Raw genomic sequence first — 15,217 nt, forward strand, 5'->3', positions numbered from 1 at the left:
TAAGAAGGTTCCCTTTTCTGCACACCCTCTCCAGTATTTATTGCTTGTAGACTTTTGGATAGCAGCCATTCTGACTGGTGTGGGTGGCTTGTCAAGGTTTCCTGGTTAGCGAAGCTTGTGTCGGTGTTCTGGTGGGTGGAGCTGGATTTCTTCTCTCTAGAGTGCAGTGAAGTGTCCTGTAATGATTTTTGATATATCAATGCGTTTGGTGTGACTTTGGGCAGCCTGTATATTGAAGCTCATGGCTATGTTCCTGTGTTGCTGGAGAATTAATTTGCATGGTATGTCTTGTTCTGGAACTTGTTGGCCCTTGGGTGGTGCTTGATTTCAGTGTAGATATGGAGGCATTTGATGAGCTCCTATCGATAAATGTTCCCTGGAGTCAGGAGTTCTCTGGTGTTCTCAGGATTTGGACATAAGCCTCCTGCCTCTGGTTTTCAGTTTTATTCTTACAGTAGCCTCAAGACTTCTCCATCTCCTTTCGAAGAGAATGGGCTGCCTTTCTGGATGCCTGATGTCCTCTGCCAGCATTCAGAAGTTGTTTTGTGGAATTTGCTCAGCATTCAAATGTTCTTTTGATGAATTTCTGGGGGAGAAAGTGGTCTCCCCGTCCTATTCCTCTGCCATCTTAGGACCACCCCCCTATTATTTTTAAATTATAGTGTATAAGCAGGCTTTATACTGTGACTTATTGAAGAGTGTGTTTCAAACAATGTAAGCATGAACCCACCTCATTGCTTAAGTAAGAACAGTATTCAGTTATAATACTAATAGTCTTATATCAATAAATACATTTGAAAAATGTGGCATTACTGTTGCTCCCCAAATGTTTTTATTTCTCTTCTTTTCCACCTTTCCAGCACATAACTGGATTGTTTTCCTTACACACACATACATCTAACTAGTTTTGGTCAACAATGCACAAGTGAAAATGGTATGTGTCACTTCTGGGTGCATGCTTTAAGAGCCAGTGCATATTGCATCATATACTCTTTCCCTCTGTTGAGATGACCAACAATCCTAGAGATGACAGATACTCTGTCAACCTGGGTCCTGCAATGATGATGACATGCAACCAAAACTATGTAGCAAAAACAAAGAAAGAACTTTTGTGATTTTAGGCCATAAGATTCAGAGTTTCCTCCTGCAATACGATGATCCATACTAAATCATATAGACTAAATGATTACAAATTCAGGCTCTGAAGTCAAAAAGATCAAGTTTAACTTCAGATGTATAATCTTACATTATGGAACCTCACTTAACTTAATTTTGTCATTTGTAAACTGGGCAAAAACAATATTTACCTCATTGGGTTCTTTCCAGAATTAAATGAAGTAATACATATATGTCTATGAAAAGTGTCTAGCACAAAGTATGTCCTCAGTCGATGTTCATCATGTGATTATCATCTAATCCTATAAGGTGAAAGGGACTTGCTGTGCCCATTTTGAAGATTAGAGAATAGCGGCCAACAAAAAATATGTTTCTCTTGCATGAGGTCATAGAATTCATTACTGGCACAATTATACCTAAAATAGGAATCTCCCAATGCCTAGCCCAACTGTTCGATTTTAAGAGTTAGCATATCTCCTGATTTTAGAATATCTGTTTTAAGGCAGTGGTTCATATCTGAGGATTCCTAACACCCAGGAACCTGTACAGTAGTAATAAAAATCTGTGATTTCTTTTACTACTTCCAACAGCCTAATATGTAATTTCCCCCACAAAAGACTAACAAAACAAAATTAACAAAAGCATCAAGTTTCTCATCTTTAACAGCAATTATATCAGCTCAGCTCAGAAACAAAGTAAAATGAAGGCAATGGTAACACAAAACCTTTACAAACACCAAAATGTATAACAGAAGTTTTTATAATTGTCAAAAGTAGGGCACAAATGTGAATTTGGTAAGTTAATGAGGGATACATGTTGTTATAAACATATTATCCATAAGACAACTGCATATCAGTTACCCAGAAGACATAAAGTCTTTTCCTGCTACTAAAGACAGGGAAAAAAAAAAAAAAAACAGTATACTTTAATAAAGAGACACTAGATAGTGTAGTAAATCTTCCCAAACCACTATTCCATGGACTTGTTACATCAAAATCACCATGAGTAACTGTTAACAATACAAATTCCCAGGCAGTACTTCAGATCAGTAGTTTACAAACGCCTCAGATGATTCTTTTGTGCAATCAGACCTTGGAAACACTTCTGTAGTGTATAATATTCTCAGTAGTATCCAGCAGTAAATACAATGAATTTCACCAGCTGCTTTTCACAGTGGTCTTCAATGTAAACAAATGAGAGAGAAAACTAAAGCACGCTGTGTGAAACAATTAGCCAAAGCTTGGGAACTAAGTGCACAGCTTTCCAACAATCTGGCCTGATCCAGGAGTAAAACATACAGCAAAGCCCAGAAAAATATTTATTCAGAGAAACTCAAAATTTGGCATAAAATTTCAGTGAGTAAACAGACTTCCTGAAGACAGTTCCTGTTGAGCTTCAGATAAAGCTATCTGCTCTAAACTACTGCTTTTCAAACTTTAATGTGCATATAAAGCACCCAGGAATTCCTGTTAAAATACAGATTCTGATACCGTAGGTCTGGAATGGGTCCTGAGAGTCTCCATTTTTACCCTAAGTTCTCAGCTGATGCTGATGGACCTCTGGATATTCTAGGACTGATCCTGAAGAACTGTGTATCGTTCAAACAATCCTCCATGAATATATGTTGTACCATTTAGCTTTCATAAAAATGTTGAAGTTAACATTCTCAGGCAAAAAGCTGGAACTCAGCTATCTGTGTTTCCATCCCAAAAGAAATATCTGGGTTAAGTTTTTAGTGCCTGCCTACATAGCAGAAAAAGACTTTTCAGAGAAACAAGAGCATTTTTAAAATATATACTGAATAAGTTGGAATTCCACGGTTTCTCCTTCCCTGAGCCAGAGTAGCTATGGGCACTTAAGTACTTAATACACCATTCCATTTACACAGCCAGTCATTCCTTTACAAAGGGTGGTCCTATAGGGTTCTCAAAGCATTTACATTGCCTACCTGTTATCATGCCTATTTTAGCCACTATCCAATCAGATAGCAGTGTACACTTTAACTTCATTTCTCTGTAGTTACTACTTTTTTTAGTAGCTTCTTTTTTTTTTTTTTTTTAAGTAGCTTTCCATGGATTTTTTTTCAAAGCTCAAGTAAAATATGTGGAAAATAGTTAATTCTACATTCTTTTTCACCAGCCAACAACCTAGTGGAAATATTCTACAGAAATGTACTTATCGCTTGATCCCACTTGTTTGGGGTTCATTTGTTTGGATTATATCAGATGCACAAAAACAGGTCGTCAATCACAACACACTATCATGGTTGGTCCATGCATGGTACTCTTATTTACTTATTATTTTAATAATATTATAAGCTAATGATCCCATTAAACCAATTTAGGAACTAGAACATTGCCAATAGCCTACACTAACCTGCTCCTCCCCATCCCATTCTCCTGTCTCACCCTCAGAGATAACCACCATCCTAAATTTTATGATTATGCTTACCAAGTTTTTTCTTTAATTTTATCTCATGTATGTGTGTGTTTGTGTGTAATTCACCTAAGCTATATGATATTTGATTTTGCTTGGATGTGTACATTATAGAAAGGGGAATGATACTGTATAGGGTACCTTTGGGAACTTGCATCTTTTACTCCAACTTATGCTATTAAGATTTATCCAGGCTATTGCATGCTGTAGTTCATTGACTTTCAAAGCTTTATAATATTCCGTCATGTCAATATATCACAATTTACCCATTCTCCTGTTGATAAGGATTTGGATAACCTCCAGTTTATTATTACTATATTAAATGTTGCTAAGAGTATTTGTGGACATTACTGCTGGTTTCCAGTAGCTAATGTTTCTCTTGGGTAATGGTGATGCAGGCAGGGAGGTGGGAAGGGGAAAACCTGGTAAGAAGAGGGAGATGGTCTGGGCATGAGGTAGGAATAGGACTCGGTAGGTCTAAGTAACTGGTGACTAAGGCAGGCACAGGATGAAGAGACAAGGAAGTCATAGGGACAAGAGGCAGAACAGAAGGAAGGGAGGGAACCAAAAGCTGAAATAAGGCAGAGGGACAAGTATGATAAAGAGGAAGTTGAGCAGGAAAGAGACAGGGCAGCTTTTCCTGAAAAGCTCTCAGATAAAATGCTGGGTTCAGTGTTCTGCATTCTTTCTTTGCTGGATTCCGTTATGACTTAGATTCCATTAAAAGAGAGTCCAAGATTCCATGACATTTTGTCTTGGAAGATAACTTTGACATTTGAGTATAGCTTTCTTATAAATTAAGAAACAAAGGTCCAAAAGGACTAGCCAAAGGTACCTAACAATCAGGGGCACAGTTTGGAGACAACACAATTAAGAGCTCATAAAAATAATCCCAGGATGACCAGGCAATGGATCAAAGTGCAGCTCTCCCCATGGTGTAGAGGGGGCTCCTCTTGAAATTAGGGCCACCCTAGATAGAGGCAATAAATAATGACCACTCTTTATCCATGAAAGGCACTTTCTATTCCTGTCTTTAAAAAACTGAGACTTCAAAACCATAAATATATTATGCCTTGCTCTATATATATCCTTTCCAGAATCTACAGTTTCTCTCTAGAATATTTGATCGTCTTTCATTGGATTAATCCCTAGGTCATGTTTTTTGATGATACTGTAAAGATCAGTAAAACTGATAAACTTCCAGCAAGACTAACAGTAAAAAAGAAAAAAAGAACATAAATTCTCATATCAAAAGTAAAAGAGGGGCTAATACTATAGGTCTTACAAACATTAATGGGCTTCCCTGGTGACTCAGTCAGTAAAGAATCTGCCTGTAATGCAGGAGACCTGGGATCAATCCCTGGATCAGGAAGATCCTCTGGAGAAGGGAATGGCAACCCACTCCAGTATTCTTGCCTGGAGAATTCCATAGACAGAGGAGCCTGGTGGGCTACAGTCCATGGGGTCACAAATACTCAGACACAATTGACCAATTAACACTTTCACAAACATTGAAAGTATAACAAAGCTATACTACAAACAGCTCTATGTACCTAAATTTGTCATCTTGGATAAAATAAACCAATTCCTCAAACATGACAAACTGTCAAAACTCACTCAAGAAGAGAGAAATCTAAATAATCATATAATTAAATAAAATGATTATATAGTTTTAAAACTTGTCCAAAAATGGTTTCTCTAGGCCCAGAAGATTTCACTGGAAATTAAACAGTTAAAGAAATAATGCCAATCTACATAACCTTTCTACAGAAAACAGAGGAGGTAGTAATGCTTCCCAACTCATTTTATGAGGCAACATTAACCTGATATCAAAACCAGATAATAGTACAAGAAAGTAAAACTACAGACCAATACCCCTCATGATTCATGTAAAAATCCACAAAGTATTAGCAAATTGAATCAGGCAATAGTTAAAAATAATACCATATAAACAAATGGGGTTTATACCAGGAATGCAACTCTGGTTCAATATTCTCAAATTAACCAATGCAATCCAACATATTAAACGATTTTTTAAAAATCGCATTATTATATCAATGGGTACAGAAAAAGCACTTGATAAAATTCAATATTAATACATGATTTAAAAACTCAGCAAATTAGGAACAGAAGGAAATTTCTTCAACTTGATAAAGGGCATCCACAAAATTTATAGCTAACATTGTACCTAATGGAGAGAGACTAAATGCATTTCCTCTAGTATTACTATTCTTAGTGCAATAAAGAAAATAAATAAAATGCATATCAATTAGAAAAGAAGAAATTAAATGATCCTTATTTGCTAACATGCTGCCTAAGTAGAAAATGGCAAATAATCTAAAAACAAATAACCACAAAAAAACTTCCTACTACGAATCTGTAAGTTTAATAGTGTAAAATAAAAAGACAATACACAAAAATCAACATTTGTATACATTAGCAATATAAAATTGGAAACTGAAATTCCATCTCCCAAAAAAAATTAACATCAATTAAAACACCTACAGAACATGAGACACTTTAAATACAAACCCAATAAAATATGTACAGGATATTTATGCTGAAAATGACAAAATTTTAATGAAAAGAAAAATCAACAAAGACCTAAATAAGTGGAGAGACATAGTGCTCTCATGGATTCAAAGACTCAATAAAATTTAGATGTTAATTCTCCTCTACATAATAAATTTAATGCAGTTTCTTTAGAAATTTTGTAGGTATTGACAAATTGATTCTAAAATTTATATGGAAAAGGAAAAAAAAGGAGCAAAAAATATTTTGAAAAAAGAACAAAGTTGGAAGACTCACACAACCCAAATTTTAAAAGTACTGTAACACTGTAGTAATCAAGATTGTCAAAAGGAAAAACAAATAGATCAATGGAATAGAACAAACAGGCCAGAATTAGATCCAAACACATATAGTAAACTGATTTTTAGCAAAGGTGAAAGTGCTATGTAATGGAGAAAATAGTCTTTCTGAGAAAACAAAATGGTGCTGTATTAGCTATTTGTACACCCAGGTTCCTAACAGTATTGTTAACAGTACGCAAAGAGTGATGGAACCAAAGTGACCATCAACAGAAAAAGTGATAAGCAAATTTGGTATACACATATATTATTCAGCCTTAAAAAGGAAGAAAAGTCTGGCATATGCTACAATACAGATGAACTTTGAGGGTATTATGCTAAATAAGTCAGACAAAAAGACACATACTATATAATTACACTTATATAAGATACCTACCGGAGAACGAAATGGCACCCCACTCCAGTACTCTTGCCTGGAAAATCCCATGGATGGAGGAGCCTGGTGGGCTGCAGTCCATGGAGTCGCTAAGGGTTGGACATGACTGAGCGACTTTCCTTTCACTTTTCACTTCCATGCATTGGAGAAGGAAATGGCAACCCACTCCAGTGTTCTTGCCTGGAGAATCCCAGGGACGGGGGAGCCTGGTGGGCTGCCATCTATGGGGTCACACAGAGTCAGACACGACTGAAGTGACTTAGCAGCAAGATATCTACAGTAGTCAAAAGCAGAAGAAAAAAAAAGAATATTAAAAAGCAGAGACATTACTTTTGCCAACAAAGGTCCGTCCAGTAAAAGCTATGGTTTTTCCAGTAGTCATGTATGGATGTGAGAGTTGGACCACAAAGAAAGCTGAGTGCCAAAGAATTGATGTTTTTGAACTGTAGTGTTGGAGAAAACTCTTGAGAGTCCCTTGGACTGCAAAGAGATTCAACCAGTTCCGCCTAAAGGAAATCAGTCCTGAATATTCATTGGAAAAACTTATGTTGAAGCTGAAACTCCAATACTTTGGCCACCTGATGCAAAGAACTGACTCACTGGAAAAGACCCTGATGCTGGGAAAGATGGAAGGTGGAAGGAGAAGGGGATGACAGAGGATGAGATGGTTGGATGGCATCACTGACTCAGTGGAGATGAGTTTGAGTAAACTCCGGGAGTTGGCTATGGATAGGGAGGCCTGGCATGCTGCAGTCCGTGGGGTTGCAAAGAGTCGGACATGACTGAGCAACTGAACTCAAAGCAGTAGTCAAATTTATGGAAACAGTAAAATGGTGGTTAGCAGGGGCTGGAGGAGAGAAAAATGGGGAAATGTTCTTTACTGGGTATAGAATTTCAGATTTACAAGATGAAAACATTCTAGAGATTGGTTATACACAACATGAAAATATTTAACACTTCTGAAAATATTTAACACTACTAGAAATGGTAATGCTTCCCTGGTGGCTCAGTGACAAAGAACCCACTTGCCAATGCAGGAGAAAAGGGTTTGATCCCTGGGTCAGGAAGATCCCTTGGAGAAAGAAATGGCAATTCACTCCAGTATTCTCATGGACAGAAGAGCCTGGCAGACTATAGTCCATAGGGTGGCAAGAGTCAAGCACAACTTACCAACTAAACCACCAACAGAAATCGTAAAATAATAAATTTTATGTTATGATTTTTACCACAATTTTTAAATTTAAATTCTTTAAAATAAAAAATTGTGCCAGAAAAACCACTAGTAGACTAGTGGTTTTCTGGAGCAGGGTTAGGGATAACAGAGATTAACAGTAAATGTGAATGAAAGATTCTCTTGGAGTGATGAAAATGTTCTAAAATATTCATAGCAATTGTTGCAGAACTTGGTAAATTTATTTTTGAATCATGACTGATTTGTAAACTTTAAAAGGGTTAATTATATGCAAAATATGTTTCCATAAAGTTCTTATTAAAATAAATACTTCAGGAACACTATTAATAAGCAATATCTGCTTTATTATAAATTATCCTTAGATTATGATACCAAAAGCATGATTTATAATAGAAAAAAAAGGACAAAATGGACTTTATGATATTTACCACCTCCCAGAGTAATGGAAATAAAAGCAAAAATAAACAAATGGGACCTAATTAAACTTAAAAGCTTTTGCACAATGAAGGAAAATATAAGCAAGGTGAAAAGACAGCCTTCAGAATGGGAGAAAATAATAGCAAACAAAGCAACAGACAAAGAATTAATCTCAATATTATACAAGCAGCTCATGCACCTCAATTCCAGAAAAATAAACGACCCAATCAAAAAATGGACCACAGAACTAAATAGACATTTCTCCACAGAAGACATACAGATGGCTAACAAACACATGAAAAGATGCTCAACATCACTCATTATCAGAGAAATGCAAATTAAAACCACAGTGAGGTACCATCTCATGCTGGTCAGAATGGCTGCTATCCAAAAGTCTACAAGCAATAAATGCTGGAGAGGGTGTGGAGAAAAAGGAACCTTTTTTCACTGTTGGTGGGAATGCAGACTAGTACAGCCACTATGGAGAATAGTGTGGAGATTCCTTAAAAAATTGGAAATAGAACCCCCATATGACCCAGCAATCCCACTGCTGGGCATACACACGGAGGAAACCGGAGTTGAAAGAGACACGTGTACCCCAATGTTCACCGCAGCACTGTTTATAATAGCCAGGACATGGAAGCAACCTACATGTCCATCAGCAGATGAATGAATATGAAAGCTGTGATACATATACACAATGGAATATGATTCAGCTATTAAAAAGAATGCATTTGAATCAGTTCTAATGAGGTGGATGAAACTGTAGCCTATTATACAGAGTGAAGTAAGTCAGAAAGAAAAACACCAGCGCAGTATATTAACGCATATATATGGAATTTAGAAAGATGGTAACAATGACCCTATACGCAAGACAGCAAAAGAGACACAAATGTAAAGAACAGACTTTTGGACTCTGTGGGAGAAGGCGAGGGTAGAATGCTTTGAGAGAATAGCATTGAAACATGTATATTACCATACATAAAACAGATCGCCAGTCCAAGTTCAATGCATGAGACAGGGCACTCAGGGCTGGTGCACTGGGATGACCCTGAGGGATGGGACGGGGAGGGAGGTGGGAGGGATGTTCAGGATGGGGGACACATGGCTGATTCATGACAAGGTATGGCAAAAATCACTACAATATTGTAAAGTAATTAGCCTTCAATTAAAATTTATTAATTTTTAAAAAAAGAAAAAGAAAAGCTACAAACATGAAGATGTATGCAAATCACACAGCCAACAAGACATGTTCATAATGTATAAAGAACTCTCAAAGCTCAACAGTAAGAAAACAAATAATCCAATTTTAAAACATACAAAGAACCTGACCAGATACAAATGGAAAAAAATAGACAGATGTTAAACATCATTAGCCATAGGGAAATGCAAATTGAAACAATGACAAGATACCACTACATACCTATTATAACACCTGAATAAAAAACAATACTAAGAGTTTATGAGGATGCAAGAAACTACAACTCTCATATACTGCTCATGGGATCATATATAATGGCAAATGATTTGGCCATTTGTTACAAAATTAACCATAAAGTCTATCATAATGATACAGCAATCCCACCCCTGGGTATTTACTCTAAAGAAAATTGGTATTCACACTAAACTCTCCACAGAATATTTCTTGAGATTCTGTTCATAACTGCCCAAAACTGTAAGCAATCCAAATGACCATTAACGAGTCAATGGATAAACAAACTGTGGTAAATCCATATAATGGACTATTACTTGGCAATAATAAAGAATGAACATATCACAACATGGATAAATCTCCAGAGAACTGCTGAGTGAAAGAAGCCAGTCTTAAAAAGGTTACATACTGTATGTATGTTCCAAACTGTGGAAAATTCTTAAAGAGATGAGAATACCAGACTACCTTACCCCCCTCCTGAGAAACCTGTATGCAGTTCAAGAAGCAACAGTCAGAACAATACATGGGAAAATGGACTGGTTCCAAAGTGAGAAAGGAGTACATCAAGGATGTATATTGTCACCCTGCCTATTTAATTTCTATGCAGAGTACATCTTGCCAAATGCTGGCCTGCATAAAGCACAAGCTGGAATCAAGATTGCTGGGAGAAATATCAATAATCTCAGATATGCAGATGACACCACCCTTATGGCAGGAAGCAAAGAAGACTAAAGAGCCTCTTGATGAAAGTGAAAGAAGAGAATGAAAAAGTTGGCTTAAAACTCAACATTCAGAAAACTAAGATTATGGCATCTGGTCCCATCACTTCATGGCAAATACATGGGGAAATAATGGAAACAGTGAGAAACTTTATTTTCTTGGGCTCCAAAACTACTGCAGATGGTGACTGCAACAATGAAATTAAAAGTTGCTTCTCCTTGAAATGGACAGGGAGGCCTGGTGTGCTGTGATTCATGGGGTCGCAAAGAGTCGGACATGACTGACAGACTGATCTGATCTGATCTGATGATTGGATTCTGAGTCAGCAGCTTATATTATTTACTAATACCTTGTGCTTATTTATATCTATCTGGGCTCTGTCTTGTGTGTATTATTTACATTTCACAATGTAATTCTATTGTGCTCCTCCAATTACATATTTCATTAAATCACATAATAACCAGTAAAAAAAAAAAAAAAAAAAAAAACCTATGACAAACCTAAACAGCATATAAAGGAGCAGAGACATTACTTTGCTGACAAAGGTTTGAACAGTCAAGGCTATGGTTTTTCCAGTGGTCATGTATGGATGTGAGAGTTGGACCATAAAGAAGGCTGAGTGCCAAAGAATTGATGGTTTTGAACTGTGGTGCTGGAGAAGACTCTTGAGAGTCCCTTGGACAGCAAGGAGATCAAACCAATCAATCCTAAGGAAAATCAACCCTGAATATTCACTGGAAGGGCTGATGCTGAAGCTCCAATACTTTGGCCAACTTATGTGAATAGCCCAATTGTTAGAAAAGCCCCTGTTGCTGGGAAAGACTGAAGGTGGGAGAAGGGGACAACAGAGGATGAGATGGTTGGATGTCATCACCAACTCAATGGACATGAGTTTGAGCAAGCTCCAGGAGATAGTAAAGGATAGGGAAGCCTGGTGTGCTGCAGTCTGTGGGGTCACAGAGAGTCTGAGATGACTGAATGACTGAACAACAATTGTATGATTTCATGAATATGACATTCTGGAAAAAAAAAAAACTATAGTGATAGAAAACTGATCAGTTGTTTACACAGCGAATAGAGGTTAGAAGTGAGTAGAGGGTTTAACTCAAATGGAACAGCATAAGGGAGCTTTCAGAGGAGAGGGAACTATTCTGTATCTTCATTGTGGTGGTAGTTTTGTGATTCTATGTGTGTGTAAGAACTCAAAAATGCACACCAAATAAAACAACTGCACTGTATGATAATTTTTTTTAATTTCAATAAGTATTTATTGAGTGCCTGTTACACGTAAGATTTTGTTTCATATACTTGGGACACATCAGAGGATAAAACAACAGTCCCTGCCATCACGGAGCTTACAGTCTAGCATTTACAACGATTTCACCTGGATGCAGTCACCCTGGGCAAGTCACTGGGCCTCTGTCTTCAGCCACCTGATGCAGGAGTAAGGAGGCCCAGCTCACACATGGGTAACTGACCAGCTGTGCTGGAGATGCCAAACAGGGCACCTACTCCCAGCCCACCATCCACACAGTCAACAAGACTGAAAGCTGGCTTTTAATAATAAAGTAGAGGAGGAGAGGGCACAGGGACTGGAGTCGGTAGTCTGCTAGGCTGCTGCCTCAGGGCCTGGGCTGGCTACATGAACTGCTACTGCTGCTGCTGCTGCTGCTGCTGCTTGGTGGCTGCCTTGCTGGCAAGGTCCTTGGCATTCTCCGTAGCTGCCACTGCCATCTCCTTGGCCTTCTCCTTGGCTTCCTTGGCTGTTTCACCAAGGGTTTTGGGAGGAGCCTCACCTTGCAGCTTGGCCAAGATGTATTCAAAACCTTTCATAGTCATGGTCATGTTGCTTTTGAACCATGCAAGACCAAATTCCTGAACATCTCTGGAGATGCCAAATTAGCCAGAGGAGACCCAGGTTTCCTGGCAGATTTCAGTCCAGCCACTGTTGTCAGAGTTCACACAGTAAACACATCATTCCTCCACCACCATCAGCTGGGTGTGGTTGATGTTCCAGATGAAGGTGGCCATAGTTTGGTTTCATGGGTCCACAATAGAATCTTCCAGGATGTACACTGAGTGAGCAACACTGGCAAGAAACAGTTGCTCAGCCCAGCGGGGCATCCTATTCATCTTGGTCAGGAGTCCTCGGACAGGAGCTTCTGGTCAGAGGTCACCTCTCGGTGCACTATGTCTTCCATCAAGGCATGTTTACTACAGGGATTTGGGACCACTGCCAGAAGGCAGCAAACACTTGCTCCCACGAACTCCAGAGCATGCTCTGGCCCAAGAAATACTCCACCATCATCCTGGCCAGGGCGGGCTCAGTGCCGGGGCAGCATTAGGTGTGTGGAGCCCTGGGGGCATGTGGAGGCCAGGCTGGAGCTCAACGCTCGGCCACCAGGCTAGCAGCAACTCAGTTGCTATAGCGCTGCACCCAACCAGCCACCGCCACCGCTGCCATGAGGGATAACTTTGAAAATAGAATGAAAAACTAATCCTGATTCAAGGAGGTTAAATGATAAATTTTATGTTATGCATTTTATCTCAATTTAAAAAAATCAATGCATCAATCAATCCTAGTTCAATCACTTTCAGTTCTCTGACCCCGGGTAACTTGACTTCATTTTATCTGTACATAAAATGTGAATAATAAAACTGCCTACCTCATAATCTTATAATGAGAATTAGATACAAATTTTATATAATATGCTTGCCATATGACAAGGGTTCAGTAAATGTTATTAATTTTACCCTGTAGATAATTTCTCCCTTTTGAATCCATCCTAAACAAGTCCTTGAGAATATTTTTATTAATATATATGCACCTTCATTTTTTTCTATCCCTCCACAAGGTGTTGTCTATTCAGCAAATAGGTGGACCCCCAGGAGAGACTCAAATTCCTACTAATGAGTCCTTCAATCAATTTCCAGCCATGGTCCATAAGAATTTGCCCCATTCCCAGGGCATCATGCTTACACTAAGCCTCCTCTTCTGGAGACAGAGTCTTTTACACCAGGCAGTCCTGCCATCACCCCTGTATCCCAGGTATATTCCCCTCTCTAAAAAAGTTACCACTGATGTTTCACTATAACCTTAACAGAGAGGGATTCTAGATTCACCAGTGGAGAATAACAAGAGCAAAGCAACGAAATGAATAGAAAGGTAGGATATTAGACATATTTTTCCAACTTCACAGTTGGTCAAGGACCAACTATTTCAGCCCATTTTTCTTTAACAATCCCCTCACCCAAATTGAGACATGGAATTTATCCCAGTCCACCCTATCATCTAGGAAAATCTTCGAAAAAAGTGAAACACTGAGTCTAGCTACTGGGTTTGATATTGGATGCAACATTTGTGCAGGCCACAGCTCCGACAAATCTGTTCTATGCAACAAATTATTATTTACTCTGTTCATCATTATCCTGCACTCTGTCTCATTTGCAACAACATGTTTCAGATGCTATTTGCTCCATAATGTCCCACTGAGAAACAAGGCATGCATCATGCCCCCAACAGTAGCTCCCAGAGCATACAGTTGCCAGCATCAGAACCCATCATAAAGAAAAGAAATTTCCATCTCCCGCCCCCTCATGATCAAACTGGGGCTTCAGCCCACACAGATCTGTCACTCTGAGAAGGCTCCCCAGTCACAGCATCATCTTTGCCAAGGAAGAACAGAGAAAATTTCATCTCAGAGCTACACAAAGTTAACTTTTCTATTCTAGCCTGTATTTTAGCAGCACTGTCTTCTTAGAACAATTATCTCAAAAGTACAAACTCAGTTTTCACCTAAAGTGGAAAACTGATTTGGAAAAGGAGTGTCCTGGACTAAGTTCACACCAGATCCTAAAATCATATTGCAAAAGAACCAAACCGTAGAATGGTGGAACACAGAATGTAAGATTTGGCATAATCAAAAAAAAAAAGGGTAAGGAAACAAAATCTCCTTTGACAGGCCCCCTCCTGAACTTGTCATCTGAGATGAAAAAGAAATATTCTTTGAAAAAGAATTAAATATGGGGTTTCTATCATGCCATTCTGCTATCCCAAAATAGTAGCACTAACACTGATTCACAAACATACGCTGCAATCAAAACCTTAACCCATGCTCTCAGCATCAGTTCAAAGGTCCTCCCTTTCAGGAAGCTTCTTTAAGCAGCCTGACCCGTATCTCATTTTCTGTCCCAATCTCCCTAGCATAAGTTTATAACTGTGTTGTGTGCTGCGCAGTCATGGTGGGAAAAAACGTAAGGTTTCCCTTCCCAATTAAATGGTAGGCTCAAGAGCAAGGAGTTTGTTTATAACATCCCTGTCAGTAGGTGATTCTCAAATGCTTGCTGCTCAACTATAAAACACTGAAGGGAAGTCGTTCAGTCATGTCCGACCCTCAGCGACCCCATGGACTGCAGCCCACCAGGTTCCTCCGTCTGTGGGATTTTCCAGGCAAGAGTGCTGGAGTGGGATGCCATTGCCTTCTCCGATAAAACACTGAAGTGCTAAGGAAACTTAAGCAACCCTGGCTCCCACTGGGTCTACAGAGACTCACATACAGAGGGCCACCCATGAAACCATTTCAGTGTTGAGAAGACGGTACCTACCAACAATCTATACAATCCAGAAAGCTGTTTGTTGCTATCATATTAACGAAAAA

The 15,217-nt window shown here is 38.6% G+C and overlaps 1 pseudogene; it reads right to left on the reverse strand.

Annotated features, from left to right (window-relative positions):
* Nucleotides 1-12,209: 12,209 nt before the first annotated feature.
* LOC102276808 (PRELI domain-containing protein 1, mitochondrial pseudogene) lies at nucleotides 12,210-12,864 on the reverse strand (annotated as a pseudogene).
* Nucleotides 12,865-15,217: the final 2,353 nt, after the last annotated feature.

This window comes from Bos mutus, chromosome X (genome assembly GCF_027580195.1).
Source record: "Bos mutus isolate GX-2022 chromosome X, NWIPB_WYAK_1.1, whole genome shotgun sequence".
Classification (NCBI taxonomy): domain Eukaryota; kingdom Metazoa; phylum Chordata; class Mammalia; order Artiodactyla; family Bovidae; genus Bos; species Bos mutus.